The sequence below is a fragment of the Delphinus delphis genome, chromosome 15, assembly GCF_949987515.2.
Source record: "Delphinus delphis chromosome 15, mDelDel1.2, whole genome shotgun sequence".
Taxonomy (NCBI): Eukaryota; Metazoa; Chordata; class Mammalia; order Artiodactyla; family Delphinidae; genus Delphinus; species Delphinus delphis.
Genome location: NC_082697.1, coordinates 66,011,279 through 66,024,921, shown reverse-complemented (window position 1 = coordinate 66,024,921; position 13,643 = coordinate 66,011,279). Strand labels below are relative to the sequence as shown.

General features: G+C 40.4%; 2 protein-coding genes across 6 annotated transcripts in view; one reads left to right on the top strand and one right to left on the bottom strand.

Moving 5' to 3' along the window:
* The window catches only part of REXO5 (RNA exonuclease 5), a 105,411-nt gene that overhangs the window by 24,259 nt on the left and 67,509 nt on the right, over window positions 1–13,643 (bottom strand). Inside the window, exon 19 of the transcript XR_009522146.1 lies at window positions 8,206–8,284. The gene's annotated coding sequence lies outside the window, so the exon portion shown is untranslated. The remainder of the gene's footprint in view (window positions 1–8,205; window positions 8,285–13,643) is intronic.
* DCUN1D3 (defective in cullin neddylation 1 domain containing 3) overlaps window positions 1–13,643 on the top strand; it is a 35,959-nt gene that overhangs the window by 4,235 nt on the left and 18,081 nt on the right. Inside the window, exon 2 of one of the 5 annotated variants that reach the window (XM_060031864.1) lies at window positions 242–333. The exons of 2 other annotated variants lie outside the window; for them this stretch is intronic. The gene's annotated coding sequence lies outside the window, so the exon portion shown is untranslated. Of the gene's footprint in view, window positions 1–241; window positions 1,396–8,290; window positions 11,188–13,643 lie in introns of those variants that run through there. 2 more of the 5 variants (XM_060031865.1, XM_060031867.1) reach the window with 2 other exon arrangements.

Genomic DNA, 13,643 nt, shown 5'->3' with positions numbered 1-13,643 from the left:
AGTTGATTCCACTTACTTTTGGAGTTGTGGGTGTTATGCATTGCATTAGATGACTTAAAATTAAGCTGATTTTGCTACTGTTTTGATATCTTTACAGTAAGGACAGTTAATTGTACACTGGCTGCCAGTTGTTTTAAGATGAAGATGTGGTAACTCAGATTGAAACAATGGTAATTATGTGGTGACTCCTATTTCCCCAGTTCTTGATAACTTACAGTTACCTCTTTGTGTCTATTTACAGATGTTGATACCAGTGAACCAGGATCAATTCTCCCTAAATGTTGGAACAGTGTTCTGAAGCTCTCTGCACAATGGACCAGGGTGTTTTATTGAGTTAGTGTCTTTCAATTAAAATCTAGTTTTACTAGTTCTTGTATCTGTTTTTCTAGGTGAATGATTAGTGAATGATTACAAATAAGAACTTAACATATTAATTTAGTGGAAGTGGCTCAAACTCTAATTCTTTGAAGTTGTGATATGTAGAAAGGAGAAAATGGGAGGAGGGAAATGCCAAATCCTCTTCTTTAAGATGTGTGCAAATGAAACTATTTAAATACCATACATCAGAGTAGGGAAGCTCAGTCCAGGAATCTTGAGGTGGTGATTAGCCCTTGTAGCAAAGTAAGCCATCTATGGCCAGTGCCCTGATACCAACCTGATTACACGAAAAAGTAGGCATCATGTTGACGACTCCTGACTTCCCGATGGCTTGTCCTTGCTCAGGAGTGTCCTTTGACCCGTGCTGTGTTGGTGGGTTTCAGGCTGAATTGCATCGTGGAAGCTTAGGTTGCATAGTGCTGGGAAGCATAATCCATGTTCCTGTTCTCCCTGCTCTGCTGGAGGGCTCAGCCTCAGGACCTGGGGACTGGAAATAATTCTGTCACTGAGGCCTGGAGATCCAGACCAGATATATGATGACTGATCAAGGATCTTGGATAGCATCACTGCATAGTGTAGGACTTCTCATTTTTGCCCTAATCTCTGCTGGTCAGTCTAGGACAGTGTGTTGGAAAAACTTGCTTTCCTTATTTTAGTAGTAGATTGCTTCCACCATATCAAGACCGCAGGGTTTGGTTATAGCTTTTAGCTCTTGTTGGTTGATGAAGGGTTTGGGTTCTGCAGTGTTTGCCTAAAGTGGGTTGGTGTGTGACCTGTAATTTTGATTCTGAATAAGACTCAAGTCATAGCATTTACTATATTGAATGCATTTAATTCTTTCTCCAGTTAAGGAAGAAGCAGGAAGAAGATCCTCAAAGAACCTTAGAATATCTGGCATGATAGTCTTTCAAACGGGGCTATGCGGAGCCCTCTCAGGGATCATTTCTGGCATATGCCCCCTCATCTCACTGTCTTCCTTCTACTTCACTGCCCCCCCCATGCTTCACTCTGCAGAAGGTACCTTGATATTCTGTTCTATTGGGTTTCCCCGTAAGATTTCAGTCAAAATGTGTTGAGGCTGAAAACAGATCAAAAAGCAGTAGGTAAATGGAAATCTAGAAAGGTTAGTGAACTTGCTTAAAGTTACAGAGCAAGGTACTGGCAGCTACAGGACTAGAATAGGACTTTCTCTGCACTAATTTTGTTTTCTCATTTACTACATTGCCTCAAATATGACATTGTAGGCACTCAATGGAGTTTGAGTTTAATTGAATCCTTGGTGTTTGGTCTTTTATATTACTGGCTCTTTACTCAAACATTTTGTCACACACTACTGTTCTTTCAGAGAAAAATCCTTATAACCAGTTTTGAAACATATGTGAAGTTATTGATGGTAATAGTACTAGTAAGTAGCTGGCCTTTCCTCCTCAGAATATTTCTGAAAGTGATGATAGTACTTTCAAACAGAAGTGGAGGCTTTATCACTCTAAGTTCTTAAGATAAGCTAATGGCATGCTGTCCAGAATGCCTGTGCAAAATGCTGACCTCGGGCTTCCCTGGTGGCGCAGTGGTTGAGAGTCCGCCTGCAGATGCAGGGGACATGGGTTCGTGCCCCGATCCGGGAGGATCCCACATGCCGCGGAGCAGCTGGGCCTGTGAGCCATGGCTGCTGAGCCTGTGCTCCGCACCGGGAGAGGCCACAACAGTGAGAGGCCCACGTACCGCCAAAAAAAAAAAAAAAAAAAAGTGCTGACCTGAATATTCCCATTTCCAGTGACCTGCCCTGGAATCTGAAAAGGAAAATCCAGGTATACCCACTGACAGAAAAGCTTTAGAATGGCTCTGTGGAAATAACTACAATCACCATATTCTTTTTTCTAAAAAATCTGTGAAGCAAATTTGTTTTCAGTTAAGCATTTACTTTATATCTACTTGATGACTACCTAGTGGCTCCTCTTTAAATAGGAAGGGAAGGCGAGGAATACCACTGCAGTGAGGGTGCTGGGACCCTGCAGCATGGGTTCTAGGTGGCAGGATTGTGGACATGCTAGAAGTTCCAGGTCCTCAAAGGAGGCATTTTCCCCAGTTGTAGTGATATTTCCTTTATTCTAAGTGAGTGTAATTCAAAAGTGAGGAGTGATGTGTAGTGAATGTTCTGTGTTCATTTTAAAGAATGTTTCTGTGGTTCTTTTTCTCCTAGTAAATTAGTTTATCTTTGAAATAACTAGTCACTTGTCTAGTCATTTACTCAAAACAGTTGGTTATAGCTGATGTCTATGGTAGGAGAATTTTGCTTGGGGGTTTACTAACATTTTATGAAAGAGAAAAGTCTAAAGACCTTTCTAGAGACATATAGATAGGTGGGTTCCATTGTGGGGAGGAGAACATGTAAGGGAGCCGGCCTTTGCGGGGCAGGGTGGTGGTGGTGATATTGTGGGCTGTGTGTACAGGGTGAAGAGAAATGCCCATTGATGGTCCAGCTGGGGAAGGGTGGAAATTGCTGACAATGGCACTTGATGGGGGAAGAGTGGGTCAGGAAGGAGCAGGCCCACAAGATTGCCCAGTGCCAGGGAACACCATTCACAGGGAGGGGGATGGGGACCTATGGAGTTGAGTAATTCATTGGCCCTGACTGGGACCCTGACCACAGTACTCTCTCCCCTGACTGGAAAGTGTATTCCTGATGGGGAGGGTTGAGTGCAGAGATGCAGTATCTGGTTTGACCAGATTGATCTTCAAGATTGACTAGTTGGTCATGATTGACTGCTTATGGAGTACTGGCCTAACTTTTTTGAGATCTCTCTTTTGACTTTTGCTTTTGACAAACAAGAAGTTGGTAAACAAGAGGGAATGTAATGTCCCTTGGTCTGTTAGAGTTTGAGTTAAAGTACATAATACTAGGTGGTGGTGATTGTCATTTAACAATGTCTGTTATCCAAAGGGAACAGTTACATATAAACTATTGAGGTAATTCATGATTCTTTTATAGGGACTATAATAAATGGGAAATAAATCACAACTAAAATGATTAAAGAAAATAGGTTTTGACTCCATATTTCTACAACATTCCCTGGTCTCTTTAGCAGGTCAAATTAATTCTTTAGACATTTATAAGAAATTTTATTCTACCAGGTACTTGTGGATCTGACAGAAGCCCAAATTTCCTTCTAGTGCTGAAAACAGCAAGCACTACTCTGAATTGGTGACAGCTATAGATTTAATGATTAGATCAAGTACGGAGGTGGCTTGTAAGCGTCAGTTAAGTTGGTTGTAATGTGGACCTCTTTTTCTGAGGTTAATTATGACATTCCTGCAACAATTCTCTGACATCACTGAGTGTCCAACAATTCACTTCTGACACAAACTGCCTGGAGTTTGTGCAGACCCCATAGGCTAATGACTCAGTCTCACAAGATTGCCCCACTTCAGGTGCCAGCCCCAAGTATCAGGTCTCAAGTTACCTACCTGCACTTCTGCCTGGCAGAGTACAAATTTCCCACGACCACCCTCCCCCAGGTTCGATAATTTGCTAGAACATATGACTCATAGAGCTGATAAAACATTGATATTTATGAATACAGTTACATTATAAAGGTTATAACTCAGGAACAGCCAAATGGAAGAGATGTATAGGGCAAGATTTGAATTGGGGGCACAGAGCTTCCGTGTCCCCTCTGAGCATGCCAGCCTCCCAGCACATCAATGTGTTCACCAACCCTGAAGCTCCCCTAGCCTTGTTTCAATTTCAGTTGAGGTTCCTTTGTGTAGGCAAAATTGATAAAAGCATTGGCCTTTGGTGATGAAACTTCAACTACCCTTCCCTTCCTTATGGGCTGGAGGTGGGCCTGAAAGTTCCAGTCATGTGCCTGGTCTTTCTAGTGTGGCCAGCATCTCTCTTAAAACTATCAAAAGGGCCCACCCTGAGTCACCTCTTAGCATAAACTCAGATGTGGTCCAAACCCTGCTCCTTATGAAAAACAAAGGAGCCTATCAGTAAGGAAATTTCAAGGGTTTTAGGAGCTCTGGTAGGAACTGGGGACAAAGACCAAATATATTTTGTATTACATCACATTAATACTCCAGTTTTGCATCCCATAAGTAGGAATAAGGTTACCTAAAGTTGATTTAGATGATAAGTAACTATGCATTTACTGTTAATTTGATGGAGGTTTTTTTGGGGGGTGTGTCAAGAGAGTGCAAATTGCATAGCTTCAGATTACAAGGAGCAAACTCTTCCCTCAATCAGTATGAAATGGCACTCCTAGAATGTGTTATATATTGAATTTAACAGGTGCACTACCTCTACAGCTCCCTAATGCAAGAAAGGAGCTCACTTATAGGAAATCAGATATACAGAAATCACGTTTCCTTTCAGTGTGACTTCAAAGATTCAGGTGTTCATAGTGCGCTGGTTAAGAGCTTCAGCCTGGAGTCTGGGTTTGCATTTGAACTTTACCATCGGCTTGCCACTTGACCTTGGATGAGCCACTTAACATCTCTAAGCCTTGTTTCTTTCATGTATTAAGAGAGGATAATAACAGTAAGTAGTTGTGAGGAGTCAGTAAGACAGTACATTTGCAGGACATGGCACATTGCCTGGCATATAGATAAACATTTAATAACATTAGTTATTATTAGCTACATGCATATATAGCTAAGCTGACAGGGATTGGCAGCTCCCAAAGGGCCAGGAACTATATCATTTTACCTTCTCTTATATGGGAAGTATGGGACAGTGTATAAAACATTGCTAGGCACACAGTAGACACAAGTTATCTATCACTCGAAAATAAAACCTGCTCTGGGTATCTGGGAAATACAGGAGTAACTCTGTAATGGAAACTTCCAGCCTGTTTCCAAAGCTGGCCTAAAACCCAGAGATGGAAAATCTTCCTCCTGAAACCATATAGAGCATGCATGAATCTAGCAACGGGGACAGGGGCTCAGTGGCTAGAATATTGTTGGATCAAAAAATGGGAAACTGGGCTTCCCTGGTGGCGCAGTGGTTGAGAGTCCGCCTGCCGATGCAGGGGACGCGGGTTCGTGCCCCGGTCCGGGAGGATCCCACGTGCTGTGGAGCAGAGCGGCTGGGCCCGTGAGCCATGGCCGCTGAGCCTGCGCGTCCGGAGCCTGTGCTCCGCAACGGGAGAGGCCACAACAGTGAGAGGCCCGTGTACCGCAAAAAAAAAAAGAAAATGGGAAACTGATCCAGGAGACATTTTTATCATTGGCAGTATGCCTTGAGGTTCAATGAGTTGGGCAAAACCGCATGAGACTTTGGGAAGGAAACAACAGATTTATTTCAGTCGGTCCAGACAATCTTTGAGAGTCAGCTGGCAAGTATCATGTTATAGTTGCTTCTCGGAGAAAATGAAAAACCCGGATCCACTGGCAAAGGGCTTACCAACTGCTTGAGGTTCACTTTTTGGGGAAGTCCCCGAAGGCCAGGTCTAATTCTCCTTGTAGCTTACCCATCTGGAGATTCTATTCTAGTGGACCACCATTGGACTAAGTACTAGATTCTAGTCTAGACTCTGCCACCAGTTCTGTGTGTCCTTGGGCAAGCTATAGCCCCTCTTTAAGTGTTTCCTTAGCTGCGACAAAGGATTTGGGACTAAATCACTTTCCCGAAGTGTGGCTTTGGTTACATTCTTAGTATATGTGCTGCTGAAATGAGCATGCAAGGGTGTGTTTTTTATACTATTGATGGTACGTGAGATGATTTTTGCTGGATGAATACTTTTCGCTTATTCTATATTTTAATGTGTATTAATGAAAACATAACTAGCATATTAGACCTATGACTTCATGGATGATGTCGCTTAGGGTGATATTTAAAGTGGATGTGATTTTTTTTAAGCTTTTAAGAAAAATCTTAGGGGAGCAGTAGTTGGGATGGTAAATGGATATGTAAGATCATAAAGGTTGTGTAGGAATGGCTGAAGTTTATAAGTTCTGAGACTCTAATTCTAGTGCAGTGATGTGGCACCTTCATGAAGACTTTGGGGTGATGGACACAATAGGACAGGTCCAAATTTGAGTGACTTTAAAAACTTGCCTAACTCAAGCAAATTGACAGATTTATATTTGTGCATTCATGGTGAAAATGCCTATAAGTTGGTTGTGTAGAGTTTAAATTATCGTAGACATTAGTGGGGGTGGCTTTTCTTAAATAATAAAAAATGAATAATGTTGCTTCCTCTTTCACTTTTAGGAATTTCCTTGAAATCTGGATTGATCTTTAGTTCCTTTCACTCTTTGCTGTTGGAACTCCCCATTGTAGGAGTTAGGGGTTCCATTTGTTCGTTGGGGAGGGAGAAAAGGCCATCCCTGTCTCTTGAACACATGCCTGTGCATGTGTTCTAGGTTCTGGAAGGCCGAGACTCTGTCGCATTCTAATGATCTATACGTTACTTCTTGCTGTTAGCTACTTTAAAGGTGCAGTGTGATGTGTGCCCTAAAATGAAGATAAACTCTGAGGCAAGGTTTATTTAAAATTTCATTTCACTTTTTGTTGTTTTGGTCATAACTCATTGTACTGGGGGTCTTGAGAAGTAAAATGAGCAGTGGTAGAAATGAAATAAACTTGTGGGAGGTACTTTCTTTTTAAGCAAAAACCCAGAATAAGAATGAAATCTTGATTGCATAATAGGAGCCAAGGAAGCTGCTTTCAGATGTAGTCTATGGTTCCTTGAGTTTTTCTTTTCTTTTCTTTTTTTTTTTAAGCCTTAATTACCTGTGTTCCCTTGACACTTTCTGTGTATATTAACGCTGTCATCTTTCATTATCTACATTTGGTTGTTAGCCTCTGTTCTGCAAGTGATTTTGTTCTGTAGTTACCTCAACGTAAAGGGCCATGCATCTGGTATAGCTCCTTGTCATAAACTGTTGAATGTTTCAAATTGTAGTTTTTAAAAATTGCTATAAAGATGGTTCCAAGTCTGTTATCTTTCTGTGTTATCTAGTCAAGATTAGGTTAAAAAAGAACAAAATGGGGACAGTGATGCAACCCAAGATTTTTTTTCTCCTTCATTTTTTTCCTTCATTTATTTAATACAAAGTTTCGACATGATTTCATGATGAGAAACTCTAAGATGTTTCGCGATTGAGGTGGAATCTAATGTTCCAAGCCAGAAACTCTCAGACTTTGGAAATTTTGGTTTTGTCATTCATACTATCTTCTCTCCTGAGAAGTAGTGACCTGTGTTATTTGGCACATTGGAAAAGGGAAAAAGCCTGTACTCAGGGCTATATTTTGCAGGATTAAAAATCTCTTTTCTTACTAAAATCTGTTTCATGACATGCATGACATTCATCCTTTGCACAAATTCACAAGACCCACCTTACTAAAGGTAGACGTCAGGTTTCTGACAGAGTCCATTTCCCTTGGTGCAGAGGCTAGTCATTATTTATAGATAATTGCTGATGAGTGTGGAGGTATTCTGAAAGGGGATATGCAGGGGTTGTGACATTTACCTTTGGTCTATAGACTAGGATTTGCAAACCTAGAGTGAGGTTGTTTAATACCTTCTCTTCTTGGGAAATTGCCATTGGATCAATGAGTCTTGGTTAAGATTTCTTGAGGGCAGCTGAATAGTTGGGCTTTTAAAGATGAAAGCCACATAAAGAAGTATTCTTTCCCAATCATACAAATAATTATCTCTGTGGTAGTATAATCCCCATAGAAGTATAAGCATTCAAGACCATACATTTAAAAAGATAAATATAATTTTGAGTCAGAATGAAAGATGTGCAAACATAGTGGTAGAGTTCAGACCATTCTTACATGTTTCCAGCACCACTTTGGTTTTCTTATGGCAGACTAACCTTTTAATTCATCTGGAGTCTTTTCACTTCTAAAGTAAAGCCCTTTTAGGATGCTGGAAACTTGAACTTTCATGGTTACCTTCAAGTCAAAAAAAAAGGTGTACTCGAACACTTTCTTTATTAACTCTTGACTTTAAACCTCCCTGTCAAAGAACCGGAATTGCTTAATTTATCAGAACATTTGCTTTTCTAAGTTTCCAGCTCACAACCATTCTGTGGCGTAGCAGAAAGAGATAATAAAAAGTTAAGCAACAGGTAAAAATCTTTTCCTGTAGCCTTTTCCCCATTTGGAAGCAGTTTTTCCTTCCCTCTGAAGCAGTTTGGCCTAAGCTCCTCCTTTTTCTGATTTGAAGCTTTACTATTTGCATACAATGCTTAAATTGACTCACTCAACACCAAGTTCTGAACATCTCCAAGTATTTAGTACTTTTGACTCAGGCTGCTTAAGCAAAAGATTACAATAGAGGCTTAACAGGACAAAACCTTTAAAAACACACTTTAATGGTACTCAAGGTTTCCAAACAGATACAAACTATTTTCTAAGAAGAACCAGACTATGTAGTTTTCAAGTTAGACATATGAGCAAGGAAGCAGCTTTCCCAGATGGAATGTGGATCATTCACAGAGAACTTCTGAAACTCAAAACTTGTCTTCTAGATCTTGGCCTCCAAACTTGATTCTCTCATCACTGACTTCAAAGTGAAGTATGTGTAATCTGAATTTTTCTTAAGGGCGAACTCTAGGATTGGATGCATGTTGCTTCAGGAAAAATAAATATGTTTATATGTTGCCAGTTTTTCATTCCAGTAAATTTGAGTGCCTTTTGTGGACCTTGTTCTTAAGGACCTTATGGTATGAAAACAGATAGAACAACAAATAGAAAATGTTGTGATACCTGTGCCCAAAATGTTAGTGCTATAAATGAAGGTGTGAAGGGACAAAGAGGGTCTAGGTCAACTTGAAGGAGTCAGGAGAGGAGTCCTGTGAGAAGTAAAATCTGACCTGGGCTCAAAAGACCAAGACTAGAGAGAGGAAGCATTCCAAGCGCAGGTAACAGTATGTGTAAAACTACAGAGGCATGAGAGGCCATGGCATCTTGGGGAATGGCACATGTTTCAGTATGCCCGAGGGATGTGGAATGAGAGCGGGAGAATGACAGTAATTGAGGCCAAATTCAGAAGAGCCTTGTATGCCTTATTAAATTTGGATTTTATTTTGTAGGTGAAGGGGAGCTATTAAATAATTTTGAGCAGGGACATGGCATATTCACACAGGCTATATGTGTGTTAAAAAGATCAATCCAGTGGCAGTGTGGAAGACACTGGAGGGAGCAATCCCAGAAGTAGGTAAACTGTGAGAATACTGCAGTAAAGGTGGCAGGGGGCTGAACTGTAAAATTAGGGAGTTAGAATTTACAGAGTTTGGCATAATCTGATGAAAGTTTACTGCTTGCATGTCCCACATGGGTTTTAGGCTCAAGGGTGCTCTGCTCCATACAGTCCCTCAGGGACCCAAGCTGATAGGGGTTCCACTCTCGTGTGCTGTATCGTGTGCTGAACTGTCTTGGTCACCATGGCAAGGGAAGAGATGGCTGGAATGTCATATGCCAGCTCTGTGCTTGGGCTGGGAAATAAGTATCACATCTGTCTACAGCTCACTGTGTCATTTCTGCCTACAGCTGTTTGGCCAGAAATAGATACATTTCCCCATCTAACTGAAGAGGCTGGGAAACTGGGGGAGCTGATGGAATGTTGGCTGAGCTTCTCTGTCTGTGCTACAGTGTAGGGACTTGAGTAAGGTACTTTATTTCTGAACTTATTTCCTCTTCTGTAAAATAGGAATATCAAGAGTACCGGCCTCAGTCCCAGAGACTCTTTTAGGAGGATCCCCAAGACACTTTCATAGGATCTGGAAGATCAAATTCTCTTCTTAATAATACTAACATCATTTGTCCTTTATACTGTCATTCTCCCATGAGTTTTATAGAGGCTACATGACATGTTATATCACAAAAGATTGAATGGAGAAGCATATATGGGAAATGAGCTGTCTTCTTTTAAGCCAGACCTTAGGGATACTTGCAAAAGTGTAAAACAGTGTCACTCTTCTCATTAAGTTTTTGGAAATACAGTTATTTTTCATAAAAATGTTGTTTATGTTAACATGCCATGGTTTATTATTGATATTTTATTTATTTATATTTTTTAGAGGCTATTATTTTTTTTCCTATACGGACTTCCCCTTTTCCTAAGTCTTCAATATTTTATTCTTTGTACTATACATACTTCGATAACCTTGCTTAAAATGCATACATATGTCATATGGTAACACATGGTGTGTATTTTTTAATATTTTAATTTAATTTTTTTAAGATTTTTTTTTTATGTGGACCATTTTTAAAGTCTTTATTGCATTTGTTACAGTATTGCTTCTGTTTTGGTTTTTTGGCCAAGAGGCATGTGGGATCTTAGCTCCCTGACCAGGGATCAAACCCATACCCCCTGCATTGGAAGGTGAAGTCTTAACCACTGGACTGCCAGGGAAGTCCCCAGTTTTTATTTTATATTGGAGTATAGTTGATTAACAATGTTGTGTTAATTTCAGGTGTACAGCAAAGTGATTATACATATACATGTATCCTTTTTCTAATTCTTTTCCCATTTAGGTTATTACAGAGTTCCCTGTGCTATACAGTAGGTCCTTGTTGGTTATCTATTTTAAACATAGCAGTGTGTATATTATTGATATTTTAAATGAAGTAATACAATTTTTTTTTTTTTTTTTTTTTGCGGTACTCGGGCCTCTCACTGTTGTGGCCTCTCGCATTGCGGAGCACAGGCTCCGGACGTGCAGGCTCAGCGGCCATGGCTCATGGGCCCAGCCGCTCCGCAGCATGTGGGATCTTCCCAGACTGGGGCACAAACCCGTGTCCCCTGCATCGGCAGGCGGACTCTCAACCACTGCACCACCAGGGAAGCCCAAGTAATACAATATTTTTAAATTTCTCAGTTTAAAAAAGTACCAACCTCCTAGGGTAGCTGTAGGGATTAACTTCTGTCACGACTATAAAATGCCTAGCATTGTGTCTGGCACAATAACTATATTGGAGGGAACCTTTAAGTTTCATCTTGAGCTTTTCTTACTATGGGTCGTATCTAATTAGTGGATTATAACCAACAATTAAAAACCAAATAAAAAAAAAGAAATAGCATAAATCAGAGTTCATCACTGAAGTGAGAGTAAATACTGCTTAATGAGTGGTATGTGTGTGTATATACATGTGCATTTGGTCAGCATGTAACGTGTTTCTTACTGAAGGTCGCAGTTCAAGTTGGAAAGACAGTGGTTTAGTTCAAGCTCTCATTTTGCAGTGTCTGAAAGACTTACGCATACTAAACAAAAAAATGACTCTACTGTAGTATGTTTTTTTGAAAGAGGCAGTTTAAACTCTGTATTTTTCAAAAGTGGGCTTGAGAAGCATTATCCCTAATTTTGAGAAAGAGTAGAACATGGTTTGAATTTAGAAAGTGTTTATTAGATGCCAGTTAGCCCTTTTCACGCTGCCATATACACTTCCTGCCTTCTTGGAACTTTAATCCAAGATGCGGTCACTAAAACAGTAACATCTTTTCTGTGCTTGTCATTTCTGACTATCTGCTTGAGAGCCATGAATGTTTATGTTCCATAGGAATAAATAATGTACAATGCATTCAAGTCTTGAATGCATAGTAGAAATAATTGTCTGTTATACTAGAATGTCATCATAGACAATAAAAAAAATTCAGTCAGAAGAACTTACTGAGGAAGGAGTTAATGAAATATTTTCCTTTCTTTTTTTTAAATTTTTTTCGGCCTGGAAGAAAAAAGTATCAAAGTTGTATTTAAGATTAAGTGACTTCTCGTAATGAGTAGTGATGTCAGCAAACTGATGTACAGTGAGCAACACGCTGTGTCTTTTTTGGAGCAGTGGTGGATAATAGTTAACGCTTTCATTTTGATAAGCCCATTGGTGACACTGAGTAGTACCCTGGGTGAATAGGAGTCAATACTGGCTGCCTGGCAGAAGTAGATTTGTTATATAATTTATGGTACCCAGAAGCCCTTTGGGGAGGTCTTTATTACTATCCTGACAGCATCCATCTAGGCCTGGAGATTAATTTTTGTTGTTCTCATCTAGTTCTGCCAGGCTGATTCTCATAACTGAAAGGGTAGCAACTTGCTGTTAAATGCTGGCACTTGGCTTTTGCTTTTGACACAAAGGTATGTTAATCAAGAATGGGTGTTAGGAATCCGGAAATGTTTCAGTTAGTGATTTATTATAGTTTAGAGACTTTTCTTCCCAGTTAAACTGATTTAACTTCTGAAAAATGAGTCAATTCAGGGTTTCAAACGTTTCCTCTTCAACTAGCCTCAAAAAACGTTTATTAGCGTTTCTGTCTTGTAAATTGCTGCTGCAATTCATTTGTGTCAGTCCTGCCACTGCTGAAACAAATGCAGAAGGAGTGTCAGTTTAGTTTTCCATCGTCTGATACATGGACTTCTTAACTCTATTACTGGTGGACATCCACTGTTAGTTAAACAAGCCTGTACTATTTTTTAATGACTCACTGAGAAGTCATGTGGTGGTGTGATCCCTGTCCCCAGCTACCAGCACTTAAACTTATAATTTTCACTGTATTGTGTTAAAACAAACTTCTAATTCTGGCTATTTTTCCTTTCAGTTTTAAGCCTAAGGTTGGAAGCTCTATTTTTATAAAATACTCTCCTAGAAAAGTTGCTGGTGTTGCTACCCCTGGGGGTGGGGAGAGAAAGAGCTGACTGTTTCACATGCCTAGGCAGAATGTGTGGGCTGGCCTGCCAGCCAGCAGAGGTGGAATCTGCCCTTTGCTTCTTGGCAAGTACGTCTGGCTTTGAAGGCCCTGATTAGGATTTTAGGTCTTGTCCTTTTCTTGCTGTTATATGAAACGTAGTGTATTGTCTCCAGTGGTTCTAAAGAGATGGAGGACCTCGATGGTCCACATCCCTTATCGTCTTTGACAAGGTACGTGCTTCATCCCTCAGACTTAAAAGCCAATCTGTCATCAAGCGAATTTTAAAAATTACTACAGTGGAACAAGATGGCTTAAGAAGTGTAAAACTGGCTGTGAGTTCTGTGTTCACTATGTAGGATGCGAAAAAGCTGCTGGCTTTTGCCCTTGCATCTCTAGACACCTTAAATGTGATTTCTGTGTTTATTGCGGTAGAGAAGAAGCAGTTCAGACCAGCAGCAGAAGGTTTTGCACTGACTTCACCTGCTTGGCAAATCCTTGGAACTTCCTAGAGTGCTGCATGGCTATGGCTTGAATAAACTGTCTGGACTTTCACCCTTGCTCAAGGGAGAGGCAGGAATGATTTCCATTATTATGTGAATTTTTTCCCAGGGACTAAGGTACAGGTCA